General features: G+C 31.5%; 1 protein-coding gene across 5 annotated transcripts in view; it reads right to left on the bottom strand.

The window, feature by feature from the left end:
• Positions 1-18,026, bottom strand: part of LOC119833600 — an 80,479-nt gene that overhangs the window by 54,069 nt on the left and 8,384 nt on the right. For all 5 annotated transcript variants that reach the window (XM_038357674.1, XM_038357675.1, XM_038357678.1 and 2 more), the window contains exon 2: positions 4,001-4,034. The gene's annotated coding sequence lies outside the window, so the exon portion shown is untranslated. The remainder of the gene's footprint in view (positions 1-4,000; positions 4,035-18,026) is intronic.

The following is an 18,026-nucleotide window of genomic DNA, read 5'->3' as shown; positions in this document are numbered from 1 at the left end:
TTACTAAAGCAATAATCCGCGTGAAACTTGTAAATAGTTTAGTAGAATGTTTTTCAAGGCGATCTTCGGTCACACTCCACTTACTAATAAAAGTATGCGGTGTGTTAAACGCGTTACTTGTTGCATGACAACGACTTATTGTATCTATTTTTATTTGCTCTTGCACCATTTTAACCTTAGACTAATTGAATCATTTGTTTCCTAATAAAGAATACATTATGCACTCTATATACAATAGCAATGTGAAGTTTGAGCGATCTTTCTATGTTTATTTTGTCTCACATTCATTATCGAATCAGAGTTCAAAACGAAATTCAAACTCAAGATAGTTAGAGGACTTTATTAAAACTTTCATGGTCACAATTAACACTTCCGTCCAGTTTTGATGATATTTTGTAAGCCACAACTGTTCATAATGCTATTTGCGGGCCATAAAAATGATAAACGGTTGAAGTTGTTCTGCGCCAAACTCGCCACTGCCGTCACATTTCATTTACTGAACGTAATGCTTTAGAAACCATTTCTTTTATTCAGCGCCGTATTTATGATACAATAAGCGTCGGTATTTAAATTTCTAATCGTAAAAACATTGCGTATATTCTTTGTAACTGTGCAACAATAAACTTGTTACTCGATGAAATTGTTAAATTAAGTCGTATTGTGTTGTAATGGAAACATACACTTTATTGCACGTATTTACCCTAAATATGGGAATATTTTAAAATATCATACACTTAATTATACACAATATTTATGACTTATTTATATTTACTATACAATATTAATGATTAGTTTTATTTATTACCGGACTTAGGTACTCATATTTCGATAATATGAAAAAGGTCATTAATTCTGGATTTTACCTAAGATTTATTTTTCTGTAGAACTAGAGTCCAGAATTTGTATATAACTCGAAACTATATGATACTTTTAATATTATAGGGAGGTAAAGTTTGTGAATTTGTGATTTGGTCACATTATATAGGATAATCTCTTGTTCTACAGAACCAATTTTTAACATCATTTTTCTAATGGAAAGCCACGTTAACAGTGAAATACTATATTCAATTTGATTTATCTCGAGCCAACCGGACCTGGGGTTCGAACGACTTGTTTTCATATAAAGAAGTTTCAATACATCTTGGAAAAGTGGATGAGATATGCTGGTTTGTTTAATAAAATTCGCAATTCAAACCCCGATTACGATATTCTCAAACAGTTATTATTTATTTTGTTTAGGCAAAATTTAATTCCCCTCAATGTGGGTGTTTCCACACAGTTTTGGGCATAGTTTACGATCAGTTTTAAGGCAAACCCAACATTTACGATTTCACAGAACTTTAAATGGCTACTAGAATTTCGTAGCTGCATGTTAAAACGTAATAAAGTTATAATTCCAAGGTTAGTTAAATATAATGTTAAATTACTAAATATGCAACTAACACGCGCTGTTGAATATTATTACTACAATATTAATCAGATATACATTTTCATAAGCCTTAAATAAAATTGCTTTATAAAAATTATAAGGTGATTTAATCATTCACGTAGTTAAATACACCAAATATGACGAAAATAATAAGTTATCTATACGAATAATAATCGGCTGAAGAGCATGTTTGCTTGTTGTTTGAACACGCTAATCTAAGGACCGATATTCAAAATTCTTACACCATAGGATATTTACGATTGTACGTGATCCCTGGGTACTATAGGTTTTATATATATATTATAATATATATTTATTTTACCAGGGGCAAAGCCGCGACAGATCGCTCGTAATTTATATTTTCCTCCTATCAGAACTGGCAATCGAGGTGTTGGTTCACCTGATGGTAAGCGGTCACTAATACCCATGAACATTTATAGAGTTCCCTCTTCTGCAAATGTGTTGCCCGCTCTTAAGTTGGTAGTTTAATTTTTGTTTTAATATCTATGTAGTAAGTCAAAATATGTATTGCGATATATATTTGCGAAAACTAATCCCGACGTCCTATGAAAAATCGAGATAGATGAAGCCCATCGATATCCAATTTAAAGCAGATCGGTTGTTCCGTCAGCCGTAAAGTTAATAAAGATAGAAACATCGTAATCCCAAAAACTGGCGACGCATTGAATTTGATATAAATTTCGATGTCACCGAGACGTGGTCACTCGCGTCCGGCTAATTTCCCGGGAGACGTCAGCCTTGTGTGCGGGAACAAATCGAAATGCTACTTTTGCGTCAGTTCGCTTTGCGATTGTAAACAATGTTTTGGAAAGATTAGTGATGTAACTAGAATGAGGATCAGCTTTGGCTTTGGATTTGTAAGCGTTTCCACGTTCAACTTGGCGGTTTATTTCACGCAGCAATAGGCCAATATTAATCTACAATAAATAATGAGTAATATAATTTTACGTTTAAGAACATTTAACATCAACATTAAACTTTTGTGACGTAGTGAAATCGAACACATGGAAGTTTTTATTTTTTTTAATGACTGCTATGAAATGTTACAATAACATATCAATATAACAAACAATATGTAAAACAATTAACCACATGTTCGAATTTTTATTTTATTCACTGTTTAATTTTTATGTTTGTAAAGCTTCTGGCAAATTTCGGACATGTCCCTTCTGCGAAAATTTCATAATATGAACGCGTTCCGAACATGAAAGGGGAAATATTTCCTCCGATAGCGATTTAATATATTACATGCTTATTTTTTATTTAATCATCATATTAAGGTAAGAGGGTTGCTTACCCACGAGCTATTCATTAAAAAAATGCGGTTATGAAATCATTTTTCAAAAGATTCTTTTATATGTTTTTACATACTATAGAATAGTAGCAGTAAAGAAGGCAATAAAATCACTAACATTCTATTTCAACACTTTTCTAAATTTAAAATTACTATTTGTATGGTGCTTAAAGATTGTTTTCTATACCTTTCTTTAATTCTTTACCACATGCATAAAGTATGGATCACTATAGACAATCTACAATTTCACTAAATTCGTCAATGAAGCGAAAATTTGATGAGAGTCACGTATGCAACGAGATTAGATACGAAATTTCAAATTGACAGAATAAATACGAAATTCAATTTCTCTTAAGCCTTCATTCGTGATTTAGATGAGCAGGGCAAATTTAATAAAGCATCGAGTGAGTATTAAAAATTTGAGCGAAACCAATGGCTTAAATGTTAGAACACGTGTCGTGCTTAACAGAAATCCGTTATCGGAAACGACTCTCAAAGGATTTAATTTCCTGCCAACGAAATGAAAATCGATTAGTTTGATTTCCGACGGAGACCAGCGTTGGAGGGTCGATAGTTTCCGATGTGGTCGGAGCACAGCTTAATAAGACATGCGAACTCGTGTAGCTATAGCTTGTGTATAGCTAGTGTTTTATATCTGTGGCTATGGCATCTACCTATGCGAAGCTTTCGGTGTATTTTTAGGCATTTGTTATTACATAACAGGCATTAATTGATTAGTTAAGCCGATGTGTTCCATAACTCTTGTCAAATGGATTAAAAGATTATTATGTAATACTTTGCCGGTGGCTTTGCCCGCGTAGTCAAAGGAAATACCAATGGGAATAGGATGTTTCATCGCGTTAAAGTAGTCCCTTAACTCAAGGCCTCCAACTATCTCTAGACATAAAATACATCTACGTCTACTCTAGACATAACACCTTTTGGATGCGGAGTGGATATAGGTGAACATACAATCAAACAAACACACTATAACATTTGTATTAGTAATGGTTCGGTTGAAAGATGTAAATGAGTAATTTTTTAATTTAGTTTCTTAGTTATGTTAAGGAAAAGTTTAACAAAAACAAATTAAATTTAAAGCTATAAATAATGTTCGTCGTGCGTCGTTCGTTTATAGTCTTCTTGCAAAATATAGTATATTTTGATTAATAAATTATATTATTATGTTACCTGTGTTAGGCTTTATTTTATCTGTGCTAATAATGTTAATAGAATGGAGTTGTTAGATTACTTACCAATAACAGCATACGACAGGTATTCGAGCGAAATCTGTAAATGAAATTGCAATTGTAAAAATTTGATATACATAATATAACTGCTATAACCTAAAACTTAAGTTCTTCTTCTCTTTTTTAATAATTATTATTAATTAAGACACACACACATTGGAGTTTCATTGATATGATTGAAAATGGTGTATGAAAATACTCATATTCAAATTTTTAAAGTAAAACCTTCGTGGAACTAGCGCCATGTATTTCACTGGAAGCAATCATGTTTACAGCAATTTAGTATTATCTGGCAGACACGCAAACGCCTTGTTACGGATCCGATAGTTAAGTCGTTATCAAAATAACATAATATCGTTCTCACATATCCTAACGTCTTGTTTGATGCTTACTGAAAATTACTAAAAATGGTTTAGGAAATATTTTCTTGCTAAATTTTAAAAAGTTATGATATGTTATGATAAGTTATGATACGAAAGTAACTCCGTCTGTCTGTGGCTTTATATATATATATGTGCTAGGTATATTAAAATAGTTTATAATGTATCGCTAAAGAAAACAAAAAATACAAAAACAACGCAAATTATAAGATAAACTCTTAGCGTACATAAGTAGAAGGAAATAGCTTTAAGGCTATAAAATTAAACCACTTTTTCTGTTTTGTATCTATTGCGTAATTCAACGCACACAGAATGTAAGTTATTTGTATTTTGGAGACGATCCGAGGTTTTTGTGTCTCAGTAGTCCACTAAAGTCATACCATAGGATCATCGTTATCAAATAAACATCTAGTTTCCCAATATCCACAGAGGGTATAACGCGAATTTTAACTCGATGTATTCGTGCCGCGCTTATAAATGATCGTTTAACAGTGCATCGTTTGACTCATAGCGATGTTCTTTGTTAGTGTTGAAATCGAATATAAAATAAAATGAATAAAAAAATATTCTTTTTCTTTTGAGACAAACATAAAACACATCAATAAGAAAGATATTTGTCCATTCGATGCAAAAGTGTTTGTGGTCGATGGAAGGAATTTCGTGCGTCCAATATTTATGTTGTAGTTAAGTTTATTTTTTAAATTCCATTTAAATGTTAAAGTAATTGTTATAATATTAATTTTTATTAGGCGCCGTCCTGTGTAGGAAAAAGGAATTTCAATGGTTAACTCAAAAGACACAAGAGATAAAGATAATTACTTAAAAATCGTTATCTTTAATATCGAAATTATAGAATGCCCATTCTTTAATGCTTCTTAAACGGCGATAAAAGACTTCCATCGTACTCAGGGCAAGTAGTCAAAGATTAAACGCTTTTAAGGCCGGACATTTTATGATGAAGTGTCATTATGAGCTTGCTCGTGTATCTTTATTGTAAAAATTGTCGCAAGCAACACTTATTTCATAAACTGAGATACGTTTTCTTTAATACAGCATATCGGATTGCTTTCTCGTTTCAGATGCGTATCAAAGTACTAGATAGACCACAGTAATTGTCAATGATAACAATGGTTACATCGATTTATTATTATGAAACGTAACCCACTTTTAAATTGGATTAGCGCTAGATCGATTATTAAAATTCTGTTTTAATATTTCACTTTCACATTATTGGTAGACCGTTGCAAATAGATATTGTAAAACATTAGTAATTTCTGCTTTATATCAAAATTATTTTTATTAGTTACCTATTATTATAAGAACAGGTTGTAAGATGAAGTTAATTTATTTAAGTACAGATTAATTTTAATAGATAGGAAAATTCTCACCTCCGAGCTATGATCACGTATCGATTGGTTATAACATAAGTGTATATAATTTTCTTGTCCAATAATGAAACGTCTGACACTGTGTCATAACGATAAATAATGCTAATTATATTATAATATCATATATCATAATCAAACTTTGATAAATATATTCTTTTAAGTTAATTTTCCTGTTAACTAGTTTAGAAATATTGAATATTACACTAAATTATTAATTTAGGCTTAAGTGCATAAGAATGTTCAACATATTACAACATTAAACCAAATTCAAACCATTCTATTATTTATCTGTGGCAACAAAATTATATTCCCCTTAGATCACTCTAAGAGCTCGCTCTGAATTACGCAAAATGTCAAAAATTTGCCGCACCTAAAGCCTCTACTGAACTCTACTGAACTAAAACTAATAGAGTTTGACCCAAGTGTAGTGTTTCACCATACTAATGTTGCATTATCATGAGGCCACAGCTCATAGCACCGGTAACCACAACATATCGTTCTAGTTTCCAATTATCCGCTGGTTTTAGTTGAATGTATAATCGATTTTTTAGTAATACCACTGATGACCGCAAATTGTATTAACGTATCGTTCACAAATGCAATCCACTTTCAATTTATGGTTTGATGCATGCTAGAGCTTAGACTATTAATCACTTAAGAGTGTATAACATAAACATTTTGAAACATAGATAAGTGAAATAGAAACATTTTTATGTAGCAGACGAGCACGCATCCGTACGAATTGGGCCCAAATAAGATCATCGTCGTGAAATAGTAGCTTGCGAAAGTTATTGTGTTTCGTGCGATAAGCTTTACTATAGATTACGTTTTACTCTATTGTCTTCTACAATAAAAATACTAATATAAAAAAATAATCTAACAAACAATTTTTAGTAATCAGTAGTTTTTGAGATTAGCTTAAACAAACTCTTAAACTTTATAATAATACTTTTTTATTTGGGAGATATCCACATTGTTTTAGTATTTCGAATTATAAACAGTTCCAGGCGGAGAATCCATTAAGCTGTTCTCGAGTTAAGCGACGCAACTGATTCGCTTTCTTCTGTATATTACTAGACTAGCTGCGCCCCGCGGTTTTACCCGCGTAAGTCCGTATCCGTAGGAACATCGGAATAAAAAGTTGCCTATATAGTATTTTCTTGTGTTTGGTTTCACGCGAGTATTATACATTTAGAAATTAAAAACTTTTCAACGGATTTTAAACGCGATTTATTCATTATATTATTAACCCGACGTTTCGAACACTTTACAGCGAGCGTGTCTCCCCGTGACCACGCTCGCTGTAAAGTGTTCGAAACGTCGGGTTAATAATATAATGAATAAATCGCGTTTAAAATCCGTTGAAAAGTTTTTAATTTCTAAGTTGCCTATATGTTATTCCAGTTATCCAGCTGTCTACGTACCAAATTTCATTGTAATCGGTTCAGTTCACACATCCTTAAAAACTTTGGCATTTATAATATTATAGTGGGATTATAAAAGTTCTTCAACAGTATAAGGAAATACAACATTGGACATCACAATATTCGCGTTTTTATCTAAACGTAACCAAATAGCTAAACAAACAAAAAATCTCCGCTGTTTGTGATCCATCAATATTGGTCAATATTTACCTACTGGTAGTTAAAGCGCTCGCGGGCGAGAAATCATCCAGTTTTCTGATTTGAATATCCTGTTTTGTTATTTATTTTTTATATTCTTCTGGTTGATTTCAATGCACAAAAGAAAGTAAAGAAAAAGGACTATTGCGTAAGTATTAAAATGTAACAATGATTCGATATTTTGTTTTTATCAATTGTGAATGCAAAAACAAATTAAAATCAAATTACAAAAAATATATTATCAGTCAATCCCGCCAGTCACGAGACTTACGAAAAGCAATTGATTAAATATATGTATAGACAAAAGTTAGGTAACAGTACTGGTATATATTATAGATAAGTAATTTCCATTAATCGTTTTTATGGTAATTATTACGAAGGGCAATTAATTCGAGATAAACGTAATTACAGTCCATTTAGGGGATTGAGGCAACGTATAAAAAGTGAAGTCCCGTGTCCCCTACTGGGGTATGGGGCATATGATATACATCTATTTTACTGATCGATTTTCTTTATGGACAAGTAGGTGATCAGCCTTCTGTGTCCTGCCAGACCGAGACATTTTTTTATTGTCCCCACCGGGAATCGAACCCAGGACCTCTCGGTTCTACGCTCACGCGTTTACCACTGTACCAAGGAGGCGGTCAACGTATGATCGCGTCTTTTTGGATTAATAAATGACTAGAGTTATTATTAAGAATAATTGGCATCTATCAATATCACGTGATAGTATACATATGACTGTCGCACCCATGCCCTCGAGGCATTGGAGGATCTGTATTGGATTGTAGGAAGAAGGGTTAGGGATTCGTGCCTGAGGCTGCATCACTAACTGAGTTCAATACAATACTGTTGAAATTGTTTGTGATGTACTATCTAGTGGCAATTATACGAAATTTTCGAATTCCTTAGCATTCATTTTGTAAACATAAGTAAGATATCTTATCTGTGTCTGTTGTTTTTTCGTTAAAATCCTAAAACATTTTTTTAGTAAGTCGTTTGGTAGTAGTAAGTAGCTTTTTAGTTAGTCCTTCATAGATGGCCAGTGGGAACACGTGTGGGCTAAAAAACAATATAAATTAGTAGCGTAACTATTACATTAAAAACATTCTACAAAAAGTAATAATTTATCTGTATGAAAGTTACATAAATATTATAATTTCAATGTAGGGATCTTATGACCTTACGAATATATACACCCAGTTAACGGAAGAAAAACAAAATTATAATGTTATACAGCATTAAAGCGCGGATTCTCGTAATAGTTATGTAAGCGACGTGTTAAAGGTTAAGAGAGAGTGTTATATATTATGGTTTTTGTTAATCTTTAACACTGTTACATCAAGTTACGTTAATAATATTTTTTATAACGAATCTCCATTATCATTTGACCTTTTCTACGCAGAGATATTTAGATAGTATGCTATACCGCCATATTAAAATGTAATAATATGGTTCTTGATGCTTGTAGATTTAGAAATTTAAATTGATTTGGCAAATTTGAAATAAATTAACTGTTATCATTAAAGTTAAATGGACACTTTTAACAAAGTTATATTTTAGATTAACAAATTCCAGGTGACGTCATATCTTATTAAAATGAAATCATTTTCTAATCGGGACGATTTGAAATTCACAAAGTCAGGACAAGAAAGTTTAGTGTTAATTAAACTTGTTTCATTCAACGAAACTGAGAATGAGTTTTGGAAATTAATCAGTGAGGTCTATTCAAAAGAAACTTTTAAATGGAGAGCCGAGATGAAATTAAATTTTATTCGGATTCAGTCAAGGTGATTACCATAAGTCAAGATGGAGTTTTCACCTGACAATCATTATGCGCCCATTTTAAAGAGTTATTAGGTTTTTAGGTTCCGATACAATACGTCAAATACACGCTTAAATGATTTGAGTATATCTATAAGGGTTCAGGCTATAATCCACTATACTGTGCAAGTGTGGGTTGGCTGATGCCACATCGAACTTTTGATTCTTGAACATACTGATTTCCATTTGATTTTTTCCTTCACCAAATAGTGGTGAGGTGGATAGAGTGCAGATAAATAAAAAAATCTATCTATTTTTTGTACACACCCCTGATCTTAAACCCTGGACTTTTCGATTGCTGTTCTCACTACTGTTTTATGAGTACAATTCAGAAAATAATATACGTTATCACATCTAGATGGAATATATCGTATTAATATTTACATATTAATATCGACAAAGAAATAATACGTATAATACGAATTAGATTTTTTAGTAGACAAAAATACAAGCAACTTATTATAATTTGTGTTGCAATGAAATCCAATTCCTAGAGTAATTTGAACATATAAGGCAAATACATAACTTAGATATATGAAACCACATACGTATCTTTCACTGACTTCCTTACTATCCCTTCCTGCTTCTAATTAAGGCGTGGTTGAGTTACACTAAGAATTCTAAATTATAGCATGTTTTCATATCATAATATCGTTATAATCTAAATTGTTATCGACAATAGATCGAGACTTATTTTACTTTATGGACAAAAAAATAAGGGGAAGTTAATTCTGGTAATTTAATTGTAAATTTCACTTATTGTTTTTCAGTGCAGATACGATATAAAAATAATTTCATTTTCTTGTTATATTTATTGATCTTTTTATTTATGTTTTAAAACCGTGAAACAGAAAAAGAAGTACCAACCATTTTTATCATTAAATAATTTTAAATTGTGTTACAAAAGTCATCGTTTATCTTATGTCATATAACTTATAATTGTTTTCTTTTTTGAATTCGATTTTACGATCATTTAAAGTTTAGCTATTTGGGTGGTACAGATTGAAGTTATTACCTGGTGGACCGGACCGGACTTCGGTGCAAATGGTCTAACTCCAGAATTTATTTCCCTGACCATCTGTCGGTTACAAACGTTATGACAAAGGGTTTCCGCATAACTTTTAACATACTTTAGCTCAGTTTAAATAGCAGTTTATTTGAAATGATTAATTGTAACTGAAGGTTTAGATTTATACTAATATTATAAAATCATAAAGTTTGTGATTTTGTAACTTTGTAGGGGTTACCTCCTCAGAAATTACTGAACCGATTTAAAAAATTCTTACACCGTAAGATTTATTCGTGATCCTTGATTGCTATTTATATACCACGGCAAATAGCCAGTAATAAATTAATTTGAATTAGTTATAAAAAAATCTATAATATTGCTCCTCTACGTTTACAAATCGATTGTTAATTATAATAATTAATATCGATAACGAAACAGTAGTTAAATAATAACGATACAAACACACAATGGAGGTAAACACAAATAAAAATGTCCACACGTATAAATTTATTCCCATGCGTAATTGTGTGTTCTGCGGAAAATAAAATTACAAAACCATGACTAATATGCACTTTTGTCGCATTATAAAAGAAGCATTAACCTTGCAGATTTTCATTGAACAAAAATTATATGATGTCATACGCATAAGGTATAAGGAAGCTAGACAGCATTGTCACGACTGAAATAGAGGTGTTAGCTAATGCAAGCGTGACATGACGTGACCTCACGTTTTTGTATCTTTAATTTCGAAAACATTTTTCTGATTCAGTTAATTACGAGCGATAATGCATAATGTTTTGTCAAGGAAAATTAAGAGTTACTCACGGTAGCTGTCACTATAAGGGCATTTTATTAGATGCCTTTTAAGGTTGTTTTTGCAGCCGCTTGCTCTTGGTTTGTTTTGAAATACTAGTACAAGGTTATAGCGTCACTCACACATGTATAGATTTTGTATTACATTAATGCGATGTTACGTGTGAAGGATTATGTCATAAATGTATTTTATTACAGGCGTAATATAATAATATACGATTAACAGTACTGCTTAAAATAGAATGAAATAAACAATTTATTTTGATTTTGCGATCAACTTTACTGCATTAATGTAATGCGCGTAACAATTTTATTAATTAATAAATTTATTGCCCGGCGTAACACCTTATTTTATTGAGTAATGAATAACATTTCAAGTCAACGTTTACATTGTATGTTTGTTTGTATTGAATTTATAATACCATCTTAGAAGTTTACAATAAACACTTGATTTCTTCAATTATTTGATTAGAAATATGCTTCAAATTATTTAAGATTATTATTATAACAAATCAATTTACATAAAAGGCTATTCGCTGTTATCAGAATACATGTGTACTTTTTTATAAATCTTTTTGAAAAGCCCAAATATGTATAGTATAATAGTTATACAGCCCATAAAATTGAGGGGCCTTTAAAAATTTACGGTAAGATACAATCAAGTTCCGTGTAAGAAAGTTGACAAGTTGTTGTGTCAGGAGAGAGCCTTAAGATTAATATCTCGATGTATTCATGTCTCGCCGATGATGCGATTAATCTTAACGTTCATCATTGTTATAAGAAATCATATTTCTATGATAGATAATTATCTATTATGCAAGCTTGTTTTCTGTTTTCTTTTAGTCATTTTGTAATGAAAATTATTTTTATTCAAAACAACAATAATCATGCGAGATATTTTTGTCTCGTTGGTAATGTCTATACATTTAATATTGAGTGCGAATAAATATCCTATATGAAAATAAAATTAATTTTATTAAAAAAATGCTCTATTTTTGGCAATAAATTTAAATGAAAAAAAATGTGTTCATTAATAAACTCAATGCAAAATTAATATAAAAAACACCTTAATAATGAGCAAAAAAGGAAATATTTGACGGCTTGATTTAATTATTCATATGTGAATTAACTTTAATATTGATATAAATTAAACAGTATGTAATAAATATCCGAGATGAGATGTTCGTAGCGTACGCTACGAAGCGTGCGTTGAACTCTTTACAAATACAAGAGAATCGACCATCGACTCGCTACCAAGTTGAACTCGCAAGGCGACAGTTACGCAAGTGTCATTGCCGTGATTTGCATCAGTACTGAGTAATAATCGGCTCCGCAACAATTATTGTATAACCCCAAGGAAAATCGACTAGCAATGCCTTTGAGCCCGGACACGTAACGATAATGACACCAATCATTAAAGCCATAAACCAAGATGCGGTACTCTACAGCCGTTCAAAGGATACCCGCTATTCGGGTCAAGGAGTATTGTGTGTGGAGTAATTATTTTTAATATGCATACATTTTACTCGCGTCTTGTAAATACGTAATAGAACGGAATACGTTTCTCATTTTTAATGATTAAGTAGACTTTTACACGCAGTGTTTTAAGTAGGCATTTACATTGGCACGCATACCGTGTGTGGAAATTAACATTCCGAATGTACGACTTATTCAGATTGATTACTGGAACTGGAATCTGCCTAGAACTGTGAAGTAATTGTTTTATTCTATAATGAACCATGAATCAACTTTTTATATAAGTATTATTGAATTCATAATAGAACTTCATAACTATATAGCCGGCGAGTTAATCCAATAATTAATTAGTATTTTCCTCTCATACTTTTGCAGCCATAGCTCAAAGCTGCAAACTATTATACTTCGCGACCTACGTTCGAACTTACTTATTGAATCAATGAATATTCAATTAACAAGCAACAGTTATTAAAGAGTTAATAAAGCCGATTCAAGTAAATCAAGTGTATGACTCAATTCGCTTCCACATATCCAGTTCGATATACGAATGAGGGCAGGGTGTAAAGGAGTTTGTTCACATAAGTGGTCCAGTTGGTTTTAATCAAGTTGGTTACGGGCTAACTGTATGTTTGCCCCTAAGAGAACGTCGGACGTCTAGGGCACTTAACTCTTTAGTGTCGCTTGATTACGCCTGGCTACGTACAATGCCCATTCTTTGCTGGCCTTAGAAAACTATTAGATGGGGAAGCCCAGACGTAAAATGCGTTTATTGGCTGTTAATGGCCGTGAGTGGGGTGGTAAATACGTATTGTTATGTCTGGGGACATTTTGTCTTTTATGTTTTACTTGTAATGAAAACAGTGGTTGAGATATTAATTTATTTCAACGTATATCACATTAAAAAAAACATGTAAATTAAAATATTCAAGGACCTAATTTATCGTACATTTCAGGTTCTTTGATCGCGTCTAAAGTTAATCGAATCTGAGACCTGAGGCGAAAGCTGTTTCAATTACTGGCAAAGAAGTTATCTAGCTACATAATTTCTCTCATGGTGATTGGGATATACACATTGTGGTTGTCTTTTGGAAATCTATTGTTTTAAAACCACGAACTCACCACAAGTCACTCTCAAATTAAACTTCAAAATCCAATTTAAATGTCCTGTAGTATTTATGATTTAGAGAAACCACAACCAACTTTTTTATTTAAAAAGCTTTAATCTCTGAGCCACCGCGAGACATACATATAGTTTTGGCTTAAAATGGTAAAAATTGTTAATTGTTTATAGTTAGATATTTTTTTTACAGATTAAATCTTAAGTTTATAGTCTTTTATGCTGTGGTCGCAGTCAATCAAGATTCAACAAGCTAACTCCACTGTTATTTAACTAGCGAATCACGAAGTTTTAACTAATTCCAATAATTGGCGGAGAACCATTGGGTTTTCCAATGCAGTGTTCTCGTAAAAGTTTCAGTGTATATTTTGGTAGAATATACAACAGGCGAGTCTGTTGATTTATTATTTAAACATCTAAACATACACAGTTCAGCTTTAAATCGTGTATACTGCACATAATTTACTATACGTTAGATTTATCTCTGTATTTAGATAACTATGTATAAGTTAATCTCTGTAGAATTTTAAACATTACTGAAAAACGTCAAGTTGATTCATTGACGTTTTTCCATTCATCGATTGGAATACTTTCAATATTTACAAAAACTGTAGGTTGACCTCCGTTGCTCACACAATACGAGTTTTTTGTAGCAACAATTGAAGTTTTGCAAATAATTATTTAATTAAATCGGAAACAGGTAAATTTATTAAATTAGGTAAATATAATAAGTAGATGTTAAAAACCCTGTATTGCAAAAATCTATAATTATTATTAAACCTCTTCTATTTTAATCAATTCCTTACTATTACATGATAAAAATGTTCAATCGAAAGTGTAACTCGCTAAAAGGGTACATTGTAACTATAAATATTCAAATGTTCATGAAGGTATGCAAACAAGTGCATTACGAACGCAACTGAGAACCAGTTGGTAGTATTGCATGACGAATGAACGCATATTTGCAGCTATTCGTTGATTGAAATTAGATCTTTAAAGGATAAGACTCTCGATGAAACATTTTGAAGTATTAAATGGATGTTAAAACGTTCATCCTATCCCCGTTAGAAATGAAGATGGTTCAGTTAGAAATCATATATGTAGTGATAATGGTTTCTTCGATTCATATGACAATATTTTTTTTATAATATTTGTATTATTAATTGTTATAGAAAGGAAAAGAGCGTGATACCTGGTTGTAAAATAACTGCGCTGTCTATAGTTGTCCATAGATGTTGTGTTTTTATGGGTGTTTTTTATTGGATAAACAACTATCACTATAAGTCTGAATATTCTGATATATAAAACGTACAACGGTCACATATATTTTATGTTAAAAAAATATGAAATGCATGGGAATTCTTAGTAACACAATATTTTAATGGTAAGTGAATTAATTACCATACTATTGACGGCGACCATATTATTACTATATTGTATGCATATGTGCAATCATTAAGTATCAAGCTGTAATATAGGATTATTATATATGGAATGTAATGTCTGTTTAATGGATGGGACATCTTATAAACACGCTGATACGCTAATACAATCAGATTGAGTGATGTCAGAATATGTTTATTTTGAAAAATTTCCTTAGACATTCTATTTTTCTGTTAAACTTAATATTGGCTTCAATTGAGTTAAGAGATATTAAAGTATAAAAAAGCAATAAATAACTGAAACTAGCTACTGGTAAAATTGTTAGTGAGAACACTATGTCCTATTTAATATATAATGAATCTCTCGATACAATTCTGTTAACTGTAAAAAAATTTGGAAATAACCAAGTCATATAGAGTTGAAAAATGTTCTTAAAGATTAAAATTTGCCACTTTTTACTTCTTAAACATGGCTGATATTTAAACATTATACGTCTGTAAAAAGGCATGCGACATCACGCGAGCCATGTTAAAGAAAATGAGCTGAGAATTAATATGCAACATGCAACCATTTGTAAGGCTTATTTTACTGAACTATTAAATAGAGCTAAACAACGATCATTTGTATGAACACAAAATCATAGCGCACGCCTTCACACTGGTTACACAAGCTAACGTAATAATGGAATGAGAGCACAAAACAAAACGCGTCGCTTTCATTCGAAAGTCGACGTCCGGAACTCGCCGCACCGCCACATAACTCACAACTTTTTGCTATATTGCACATTTCACTCGACACATCTCAATCCTAGCGATGGTACACTAAGAAATACTTTGTTTCCAGCTGCTCAACAGCACGTGTAAGCTTATTTCATGTTGCTATCGTTCTTTTGTTTTTATTCTATTAATATTTATACAAGAATATCTTAATTAAGATTTTCTTGAACGATAGAGGATATTTAAGTTAATGTAATATGAGGTACATCTATATTAATTATGTATTCTACGTACAATTTCATTAGCGATTACCATTAATCATCGATTCTCTTATAATATATTCATGTCTCGTTAACCAAGTGCATTATTCAGTAACGATCAAATTCTTAATAGCTGCTTATCATAACCATAATTATTTATCAAAATCAATCATCTGTTCAATTTGAAAAGACCCATAATAACATCCTTATACGATCATATTGACCATTAATATCAATATCTTTAACAGCAATACTGATGAGAACCCCATTAATTATAACATTCACTTAAATATATTTTAATGTAGTTGTTAGTGTGATTTTGTTTATTGAAAAGGTGTTTATTGATCAAACATTTTCACAATAAACGTAGAATATTTCAAATATATAATAATACTGTTCCTAAGTTTGTATCTGACATTTGAATATTTTATTGACTTAATAGAGAAGGCCCAAGACGTTGGACTACTTTTGAACCAGTTCAATATTTCTTGTTGCATACGTATTTATTGGCGACCTAACTAGTCTTTACTCTATATCTGCATTTATTCTGTATACGTATCATAGTATGTATATACAAGCAGCGGTATGAAGATTTTTAGATTAGTTTCATAATAAATTTTATTATACACAAAGAACTTGAAAGCTTTCATTGGAGTACAATTATAAAGATTAGTAAATTCGATTGCTCAGGTGTTCGCCCGCTAACAATCAACGCGAGATAAAATTGCTCACTTTGTATCTTCGCAGTTATCAAAAGTCTAATCAAATAACTGACGTAATCCGGAACTTTGTGCTTTAAAAAGATGTTTCGTAATCAAAGGTTAGATTTTATGGCCACGCTTAATTAACTATTGTTTCACGATATAATTTATAAGAAAAATGTTTCGCTATAAACGGGGTGAGATAACACTATACTTATAATAATCATAATAAAGATTTAAGAGGAAAAAATTAAATTTTCAACAGCACATAGTCGTAAAACTAAACGCTAGAACGCGCAATAAAACGCGGAAGAATTTTCTCTGTATTAAAGAATTAAATTAGCTGTTCTTATTGTTCGAAAGTTATAGTGCTACTTTGAACTCATCTTCTGCTTCAGGGAGTTAAAAATAAAACTGCATGCGAGCAGCCGGGCAAACTACCTAAGTAATAGAATGGATCTGCAAAATGGACCGACTACAAGACCCAAGTAATCTCAACTAAGATTAAGTCTCAAACTTACTGTATCGACTGTTGGAAGTGCATTATTTTGTATCAGCTCCGTATCGCGTCCGAACTTTGAACAGGCAACTTATTCTCGTATTAGCCAAGTTAAAACAATGCGGACCTTATCCTAATTCAGGGCGATATTACGACTCGTGTTTTTAAAAGTTAGATTAGATTTGGGTGCGCGTCTTTGAATGAAATTAGTATGCGTATCTGCACACCGAGTTAATAGAATTATTTAAAATCGAAGTTTTATAGGAACTCCATTATTGTATATTTCTGAACGGATAACACTTGCTGAATACAAATTATGGTCAAAAGTCATGACCTGCCTATTTAATACGTCCTTAAGTATCAGACTTTTATTTAATGTATTTCTTATGTAAGGATATTATAATGACAGTTTATATAAAAACATGAAGATATCACCAATCTTAAAATTAGTCTTGTCTCAAAGTGAATTTGAATATTAGAATAAAATAACGCAGGAGTGACATTGTTTGGTTTTTTCCTCTAGAATGACTTTGTTCATAGAGCTGTAAAAGTTACAGAATAAATATTTAACTATTCTCGTTGGTTTTAAAGTTTGTTCTTCGTATGTCTGTGAAGTTGTGTAAGCGTTTCGCATCAATTTTTAATAAGTTAAAAACTGTTGACGGGCGTTTTGAAATTCATTACTCTCTCACTTCAATTCTTTACGTATTATGAATTTTGTAGGTCAGCGATGTTTGGCATCCGTAAATAAACATAGACTGAGTAACAAACGTGTTCAAAGCCTCCTTGATCTTGACATAGATTCTGTGCAAAATAATCCTTCTGTAGAAAACCTGTTTATAGA

This window comes from Zerene cesonia, chromosome 17 (assembly GCF_012273895.1).
Source record: "Zerene cesonia ecotype Mississippi chromosome 17, Zerene_cesonia_1.1, whole genome shotgun sequence".
Taxonomy (NCBI): Eukaryota; Metazoa; Arthropoda; class Insecta; order Lepidoptera; family Pieridae; genus Zerene; species Zerene cesonia.
Note: the sequence above shows the minus strand (reverse complement) of the source record. Positions and strands in the feature narration are given on the sequence as shown.